Here is a 9,904-nt window from a genome sequence, read left to right on the forward strand (position 1 = left end):
AAATATATAAAATAAAAATACCCAAAAAAAAGAAAAAAAGGGTCATTTATCCAAACCAAGCAATATCATGCATCATCTTAGGGACATCCTAAAAACATGATAATGCTTAGTTGAATAAACATAATGCATGCATATTCAACGTCATCATCTCATATCATGCATTCTTATCAAAGATCATGGAGGGATCTAGATTTGCATTTCATACATCCCTCCCAATAAATCATTAATAAACATTAATAAAAAGAAAGAAATAATCGATGCGTATGTTCAAGATGGATCGCACGCCATTTGTTTTTAAGTGTAAGCCAACAACCGCGCCAAGCGAGTGCGCATCAACTCCGTTGTTGGTAATCAAGACAAACATAGGGGAAGGTCCAACACCATTAAGGATCACAGTTCCAAGGCCTTTCCCTTACGAATCAAATAAGGCTGTGCCGTGGATATACGACATCCACTCTTCTGCCGACAGCGATATCTCTAACATCGCTGGACTTGGGGGCATGACTAGGAGTGGCAGGATCTACACTCCCAAAGATCTTCATGATAAAGTTCCCAAGAATAAAGGGAAAGAAAAAAAGGAGAAAACCGAGGAAAATAAAGAATCCGAGGAGGAGACAGACAAGCTGTTAAAATATATCCGACAGAGCGAGTACTCCATCGTGGATCAACTTCATAAGACGCCAGCAAAGATTACGCTGTTGTCATTGATCCTATGCTCCGAATCGCATCGGCAAGCTCTGTTGAAAGTCTTGAACGAGGCATACGTGTCGCACACTATCTCCCAAGACGAGTTTGAGGGGATTGTTAGTCACATCAAGGCTAATGATCACCTCACCTTCATCGATGAAGAAATCCCCGCCGAGGGATCAAAACACAACAAGCCCTTGCACATCTCTATAAAGTGCAAGGAGTATCACATCGCAAAAGTCTTGGTGGATAATGGATCTTCCTTGAATGTGATGCCAAAAAGAACGCTCAAGCAATTGGCAATCAAGGGAGTCCAAATGCGCCCGAGCAACATGATCGTTCGAGCCTTCGATGGTTCTAAAAGAGAAGTGGTGGGAGAGATCAATCTTCCAATCCAAATTGGACCCACTATCTTTAAATGTCGAATTCCAAGTGATGGACATTACTCCAACATACAGCTGTCTCCTCGGCCGACCTTGGATTCATGATGCAAAAGCTATTCCTTCTACGCTTCACCAGAAAGTCAAATTCATTGTGGGTGACAAGCTGGTGACTGTACAAGCTGAAGACGACATACTCATCAGCAAGCCATCCACCATACCTTATGTGGATGCAGTGGAGGAAGCTCTAGAAACCGCCTTCCAAGCATTGGAGATTGCCAATGTTGAAACGTTTCCCCGAGAAATGAAGAAGGTAGCTCATATGCTCACAAAGAACGGATACTTGCCAAGACAAGAATTAGGCAAGGACTCCCAAGGAATCCCGGAGCTACCCATTATCAAGGACAATCCGGGGAAACAAGGGTTAAGATACAACCCTAACAAAGATCAAAGGACGAAGAGGAACCAAGATCCTTCTCGACGTTCTTTAAGCCAGATCTTTAGGAAGGCCGGTTCACAATCATCAAGGCCGGTTGTCGTCATCAAGTGTCCTTTTCCTTCTAATAGGGATGTGTAAATTCAGTGACTATTAGAGATCACTCCTCGGGGACAGCCCGACCCCCGAGCCTCGATAGGGCACATGTTTCCACTATGATTATAATAAAATCATTCTTCATTATTTCTTATTGCTTCTTTTCTTGCTCGCAATAAAATTCTAAACCACGTCATTTAACCCTGTTTGAATAAACATAAGTGAGGTTAAAATCGTCTTAATAATCAATAAACCCGCATCATTTTTATGTGGAAATGTGCATGACAGCTTGGAGCACCTTTTCTTGGCCTCAATAAGTGCCATCATGGATAAAGAAATCCTAAAGATAATAAGCTCGGCAGGAAACCCAAAAAGGGGACTGCGCAAAAATAAGAGCAAAAGACCCGCTAGGAATCCCATAAAAGGGTGACCTAGACAAAAGTTAGGGTTACAAAATGAAGACAAAAGCCCGCTAAGACACCACAAATGGGTGTTTTAGGCAAAAGTAAGAGCCATCAAAAAAGGAAAAAAATAGAATAAATCCATGATGGTACCATCAATTGAATTCAACAAAGGGGCTCAAAAAAAAAAAAAAAAAAAAAAAAAAAAAAGCTATCCAAGTTGTCAAAGCACAATCATCAATAACAAAGATGTGCTTAACCTCATAAGTGTTTAAACAAACAAACCTAAACACAATAAGCCTACCTTGGCCATCCATGCTTACAAAAACAATTTTTCAAAAATAAAATAATCCCCTCTAAAACACAAACTTTTGAAAATATATATCCTTTCCTTCTTTTCTCTCTTGTCCCAACGATTTTTGAATAATCTAGTGGAAACATGGAGATATAGTGGTCAATAGGAGGGTTGACACATCTTCTAAAGAAAGGGAAGAATCATTTGGTTGATGACACCAAAATCAAATATGCATCATTCCTCGGTAACAGAAATCGGCAGAGCACAGTCCGTCTGGAGGAATGGCAAAATCCAAACACAAAAACGCATCGGTTAATTCTTTTGAAAAAAGAATCAAATAGAATTAGGTGCATCATACTGCATACATGCATACAGATGATAGGTGTACTGGAAGATCACTTATTCTCTGTTTATTGAAAAAACAAAAATATATAAACTTCAGAAAAACAATACGCCCGTATCGTGTTCAGTATGCCCGTACCAAAATTAGGGTTATGAACAAATTTTCAATTCAATACGGGCATACTGAAATGAATAACGGCCGTATTGGCAATAACAGAAATCCTCCCTCACATCAATGACAAAATTCCTCCAAGAAGAAGAGGATAGGGGAAGCCATTCATTTTTTCCAAAAAATAAAATAAATTAAACTTGCATTTTGTGCATCGCGCACAATTAATTGCACATTCAAAGACCTCATCATGAGGCAATTGCATAAAATAGAAAAAATAGAAAAATTGCTTGTGTATGACAGCAGCAAACAAAATGCAAAGATTCAGAAAATCAACAGCGTCATACAGAATAACTGAGCCTGGAGAGGCTTGCCGAAAAAAATACTCTCAGAATAACTGAGCCTGGAGAGGCTTGCCGAAAGAATACTCTCAGAATAACTGAGCCTGGAGAGGCTTGCCGAAACAATACTCCCACAGAATAACTGAGCCTGGAGAGGCTAGTCGAAATAATACTCTTTCAGAATAACTGAGCCTGGAGAGGCTTGCCGAAAGAATACTTTCAGAATAACTGAGCCTGGAGAGGCTCGCCGAAATAATACTCCCTCGTCATACAGAATAATTGAGCCTGGAGAGGCTTGTCGAAATAATACTCCTTCAGAATAATTGAGCCTGGAGAGGCTTGCCGAAATAATACTCCTACAAAATAACTGAGCCTGGAGAGGCTCGCCGAAATAATACTCTCTCATAATAACTGAATTTAATTTCTTTAGCACTTTTAATTTCTGTACAGCAAAAGCCAAAAACATAAAAAAGGCAAAATACAGAAAAAGCCAAATCAGAAGAAAAGGCAAAATACAGAAAAAGCCGAAAATGAAAAAAGGCAAGGATATAGAAAATCCAACAAACAGTTTGAACCGAATAACTAAGCCTGGAGAGGCTTACCAAAATAATACTCCACATCCTCCACAGTATGCAGAATAACTGAGCCTGGAGAGGCTCGCAGAAATAATACTCCCCAGAGAAACCTCAACTCAAGCTCACGGGCCAAATTTCCCAGCGAGAGCTATCAAAGCAAGATCGTCAAAATCCCCAATGGAAGTACGATCTCCCAAGCAGAATATCCAAGTCAAAGGACTTAAACTTCCTCAGTGAAGATAGCTCTCCAGCTCAAGCGTTGAGTGAGGCTAAGCCTGCAGAGGCTTCCTAAATAATACTCTGGGATACATAAGATCCCTAAATCCCCAGTCGCCTACTCAGAGGCACCCCTTCAAGAAAAATCACAAAAAGATCAATAACCATTCCCCAAGAGGAATCCGGCACTCAGCCGAACACTGAACACCAAGATAATTCGCCTACTCAGAGGCACTCTTCCAAAAAAGGAAAAAAATATATCAATAAATATTCCCCAAACGGAATGTGGCATCCAGCCAAGCACCAAACATCAAGATCATTTGCCTAACAGAAGAGGCCAGTCAAGAAATGAATGACAAAATCCCCAGCGGATAAACAGCCTACACAGAGGCTACAAAAATCAGAAAATCCAAAAGAGATACCCGAATAAGGACAACCGGGATACTCCACCCACGTCAAAAGGACGTCAGCCAAACATAAGGCATCGCTCAACTCAGAGAGAGAGCATCTGTGTCTACACCCCAAGGAGTCAAAAATTCCCCATGGGTACCAACAATGCAATGCAAGTTGGGGCACAAGAACCTATGAATGACTGCACATCCCCTAGACGGATCCCTGCGTTATCCAGCCCTCAGCGGCACAAAATCAGAAAAACCGTCGAAGCAGCATCGTGGACTGTGGAGACAAAAATCATATCAAATCATTGCCGAAGTGATCAGAAGACACGGAAGCAGGCCTGGAGAGGCAATACTCAACTGCTGAATGTTAAGAGGCAGGACCTGGAGAGGGTAAACTCAACTGCTGAATGTTAAGAGGCAGGACCTGGAGAGGGTAAACTCACACTGCTGAATGTTAAGAGGCAGGACCTGGAGAGGGTAAACTCACACTGCTGAATGTTAAGAGGCAGGACCTGGAGAGGGTAAACTCAACTGCTGAATGTTAAGAGGCAGGACCTGGAGAGGGTAAACTCACACTGCTGAATGTTAAGAGGCAGGACCTGGAGAGGGTAAACTCACGCTGCTGAATGTTAAGAGGCAGGACCTGGAGAGGGTAAACTCACACTGCTGAATGTTAAGAGGCAGGACCTGAAGAGGGTAAACTCACGCTGCTGAATGTTAAGAGGCAGGACCTGGAGAGGGTAAACTCACACTGCTGAATGTTAAGAGGCAGGACCTGGAGAGGGTAAACTCACACTGCTGAATGTTAAGAGGCAGGACCTGGAGAGGGTAAACTCACACTGCTGAATGTTAAGAGGCAGGACCTGGAGAGGGTAAACTCACACTGCTGAATGTTAAGAGGCAGGACCTGAAGAGGGTAAACTTAGCTACCGAGGTTGTCAGGAGCGCCGAGGTATGCAACAACCTGGAGAGGTTACTCAACAATTTTCCACCGGAAGACGCTACAAGTCAGAAGGTCGGCGCATCACCCGGACAATTGGGTCAACTCCTTTACTTGTCAGCCGGTACACCAAAAGACCGTTTGACTAAGTAAAGGGGGGGCAGCTGTAGACCCCTAAAATTGTCCGGGTCGGAAATAAAGCTTGAAGACTCTCGAAGACTGAAGGAAGATCAGCCAGAAGGACTCCTGGAAGGCCCTAGGAGGGTTCTCTGTAGGTCTAGAGGTCTTAGAATAGCTCAAAATAAGGAAGTGGAGGGAATGAAGCCCAATACGGCCGTACTGAACTTAATACGGTCGTATTGAAGCTTCAATACGGCCGCAGTGAACTCAATACGGCGTATTGAAGTTTCTGAAACTTCAATACGGCCGTACTGAAATCAATACGGCCGTATTGAAGCTTCAATACAGCCGTATTGAACTCAATACGGCCGTATTGAAGTTCAAAAATTTCAATACGGCCGTATTGCTCCTGTAGGCCGTATTGCGCCTATTCCCTATAAATATGACGTCAATTGGACGTCATTCCACACTTTCACACTCAGTTTTGACTCCCTCCTTGAGTATTCTGGGGTTTTTGAGCAGTGTTCTGCCCTAGAAATCTCTCTGGGAGTCGATCCGACGAAGTTCTGGAATTCCGAGCACTTAGCTTGGAGATTCGAACCTAGTCGAAGGGAAATCCTCCGGATTTCCATAGTCAAAATTTTATAGGAGAGAGCGAGCGAGCTTGTAGAGCGAGGGAACGCCAAAAAGCTTCCCAGTTTTACTCAATATATAAAAGCACGCTTCAAGAGGTTTCTTCTTAAATCCTTCCTTTTACTGCTTTCTGTGTGCATATTTAAACTGTCATCATGTAGATAGTTAATTTATAATCGCTTATAATAAATAGGGGTAATTTAGTAATTTTATACTGTTATTTTAGAATATGATCTGTCATAGGGAACCCGAAAGGGGCGCTGTGGGGTGCTAACACCTTCCCCACGCGTAACCGACTCCCTTACCCGACTCTGGTTGTAATGGCCAAAGTTGATTTATAAAATCAATTGCCTTATCCCTTTTTCCAATGTTTTGAGTAAAACATTGGTGGCGACTCCACGAACCCTCCTTTTGCGAAAACCACTAATCCATGGAGGGTCCCGCTTGGGATTAATATGGATTGGTGAGACTTTTAATAAATAAATTGGATAAGATCGACAAGGTCTCAGTTTGAGAACAAGTCGTTCTAATAATCCAATACATTTTCAAAACTAAAATAAAAGCGAGCTCGACCGTCTTCGCGACCGCCGAGGCCCGTTCGGGCCGGTGGCGACAATGGCGACTCCACTGGGGAAGCCTCGAGAGTCAGTCCCATTTAGTGATGGATTATTTCTAAAATAATAGTTTAAAATTACTTCGTTACCCCTCACTTGTATGATAACATGTTTTACCTATTTGGCTTCAATAACTGTTGGATGTTTAAATTTTTGCAATTGTTTGAAATAAAAACTGCACACAAACCTTTGCACACAACAATTCCCTCTATACCCGGGGGCATGAGTGGAAAGCCATAGGGAGTGGATGTTAGTACGGCCGGTTGTCGAATGGGTCTATAGGTGCCCGTAGACCGTTGTCGGAAAGCATCACTCAAGGTGATAACCATGAACTCAAGTCCGACAGTGCGTTGGAACTTTCCATCGACTTACGACGAGAGGGATTGGGTCCCTATAATGGGGGCATCTTGGGGGCCTTGGACCGGTGAGAACAGTTAGAACCTCCTTGAATATGCACTTTTCTGCAGGATACCCCTACCTCGTGATTTGCTCGTGACTGTTCGTGGATGAGTGAATTGTTTGTGCATTGTTTATGTGACATTGTTTGAGCATACATTGCATTATTTAAACATACAACATTCCCCTTTAAAATAAGAATAAATAGGAATAAGAATCTTCCATTACATGGTGTTAACATCTACCTTCATCACATTCATATAGGTAGTTTCCCTTTTCACCCAAAAATACAAAAAAATAATAAATAAAAAATACCCAAAAAAGAAAAAGGGTTATTTATCCAAACCAAGCGATATCATGCATCATCTTAGGAACATCCTAAAAACATGATAATGCTTAGTTGAATAAACACAATGCATGCATATTCAACGCCATCATCTCATATCATGCATTCTTATCAAAGATCATGGAGGGATCTAGGTTTGCATTTCATACATCCCTCCTAGTAATTCATTAAAAAACATTAATAAAAAGAAAGGATCAATCGATGCGTATGTTCAAAGAATGGATCGCACGCCGTTCGTTATCAAGTGTAAGCCAACAACCGTGCCAAGCGAACACACGTCAACTTCGTTGTTGGTAATCAAGACGAACAAAGGGGAAGGTCCAACACCGTTAAGGATCACTACTCCAAGGCCTTTTCCCTACGAATCAAATAAGGCTGTGCCATGGATATACGACATCCATTCTTCTGCCGACAGCGATATCTCTAACATCGCTGGACTTGGGGGCATGACTAGGAGTGGCAGGATCTACACTCCCGAAGATCTTCATGATAAAGCTCCCAAGAATAAAGGGAAAGAAAAAGAAGAGAAAACCGAGGAAAACAAAGAATCCGAGAAGGAGACTGATGAGCTGTTAAAGTTTATCCGACAGAGCGAGTACTCCATCGTGGATCAACTTCATAGAACGCCAGCAAAGATTACTCTGTTGTCGTTGATCCTATGCTCCGAACCGCATCGGCAAGATCTGTTGAAAGTCTTGAATGAGGCATATGTGTCGCACACTATCTCCCAAGACAAGTTTGAGGGGATTGTTAGTCACATCACGGCTAATGATCACCTCACTTTCACCGATGAAGAAATCCCCGCTGGGGGACCAAATCATAACAAGCCCTTGCACATCTCTGTAAAGTGCAAGGAGTATCACATCACTAAAGTCTTGGTGGATAATGGATCTTCCTTGAATGTGATGCCAAAAAGAACGCTCGATCAAGTGGCAATCAAGGGAATCCAAATGCGCCCGAGCAACATGATCGTCCGAGCTTTCGACGGTTCTAAAAGAGAAGTGGTGGGAGAAGTCAATCTCCCAATCCAAATTGGACCCACCATCTTCAACGTCGAATTTCAATTGATGGACATTACTCCCGCATACAGCTGTCTCCTCGGCCGACCTTGGATTCATGATGCAAAAGTTGTTCCTTCTACGCTCCACCAGAAAGTCAAATTCATTGTGGGTGACAAGCTGGTGACTGTACAAGCTGAAGAAGATATACTCATCAGCAAGCCATCCACCATACCTTAAGTGGATGCAGCGGAGGAAGCTCTAGAAATCACCTTCCAAGCATTGGAAATTGCCAATGTTGAAACGTTTCCTCGAGAAATGAAGAAGGTAGCCTCCATGCTCACCAAGAACGGATACTTGCCAGGACAAGGACTTGGCAAGGATTCCCAAGGAATTCCCGAGCTACCCATTATCAAGGATAATCCGGGGAAACAAGGGTTAGGATACAACCCTAATAAAGATCAAAGGACGAAGAGGAACCAAGATCCTTCTCGACGTTCTTTAAGCCAGATCTTTAGGAAGGCCGGTTCACAAGCGTCAAGGCCGGTCGTCGTCATCAAGTGCTCTTCTCCTTCCGATAGGGATGTATAGACCTGATGACTATTAGAGATTACTCCTCGGGGACAGCCCGACCCCCGAGCCTCGATAGGGCACATGTTTCCATTATGATTATAATAAAATCATTCTTTATTATTTCTTACTGCTTCTCTTCTTGCTTACAATAAATTTCTAAACCGCATTATTTTTAACCCTGTTTGAATAAACATGAATGAGGTTAAAATCATCTTAATAATAATTAACCCGCATCATTTTTATGTGGAAGTGTGTGTGACAACTTGGAGCACCTTCCCTTGGCCTCGACAAGTGCCATCATGGATAAAAAGAAATCCTTTAAAATAAAAGAAGCTCGGCAGGAAACCCAAAAAGGGGGCTGCGCAAAAATAAGAGCAAAAGACCCGCTAGGAATCCCACGAAAGGGTGACCTAGGCAAAAGTTAGGGTTGCAAAAATGAACAAAAACAAAAGTCCGCTAAAACGCCACAAAAGGGTGTTTTAGGCAAAAATAAGGACAATCAAAAAACAAAAGAAATCCATGATGGTACCGTGAGCCGAATTCAAAAAAGGTTCAAGGGAAGCTATCTAAGTTGTCAAAATCACAACGTCAATAAAAAGATTTTCTTAACTTCATAAGTGTTTAATCAAACAAGCCTAAACACATAAGCCTACCTTGGCCAACCATTCTTACAAAAACCATTTTCAAAATAATAATAATCCCCTCTAAAACACAAACTTTTGAACAAAAAGAATATCTTTCCTTTCTTTTCTCTCTTGTCCGAAACGATTTTAGAATAATCTAGTGGAAACATGGAGATATAGTGGTCAATAGGAGGGTTGACATGTCTTCTAAAGGAAGGGAAGGATCACTTGGTTGATGACACCAATCTCGATATAACACGCATCATTCCTCGATTACAGAAATCGGCATCGCACAGCCCGTCTGGAGGAATGGAAAAATTCAAACAGAGAAACGCATCGGTTAATTCTTTTGAAAAATGAATCAAATAGAATTAGGTGCATCATA

Source organism: Cajanus cajan, chromosome 4 (genome assembly GCF_000230855.2).
Source record: "Cajanus cajan strain Asha chromosome 4, NIPB_CcT2T_4, whole genome shotgun sequence".
In the NCBI taxonomy this organism is placed as follows: Eukaryota; Viridiplantae; Streptophyta; class Magnoliopsida; order Fabales; family Fabaceae; genus Cajanus; species Cajanus cajan.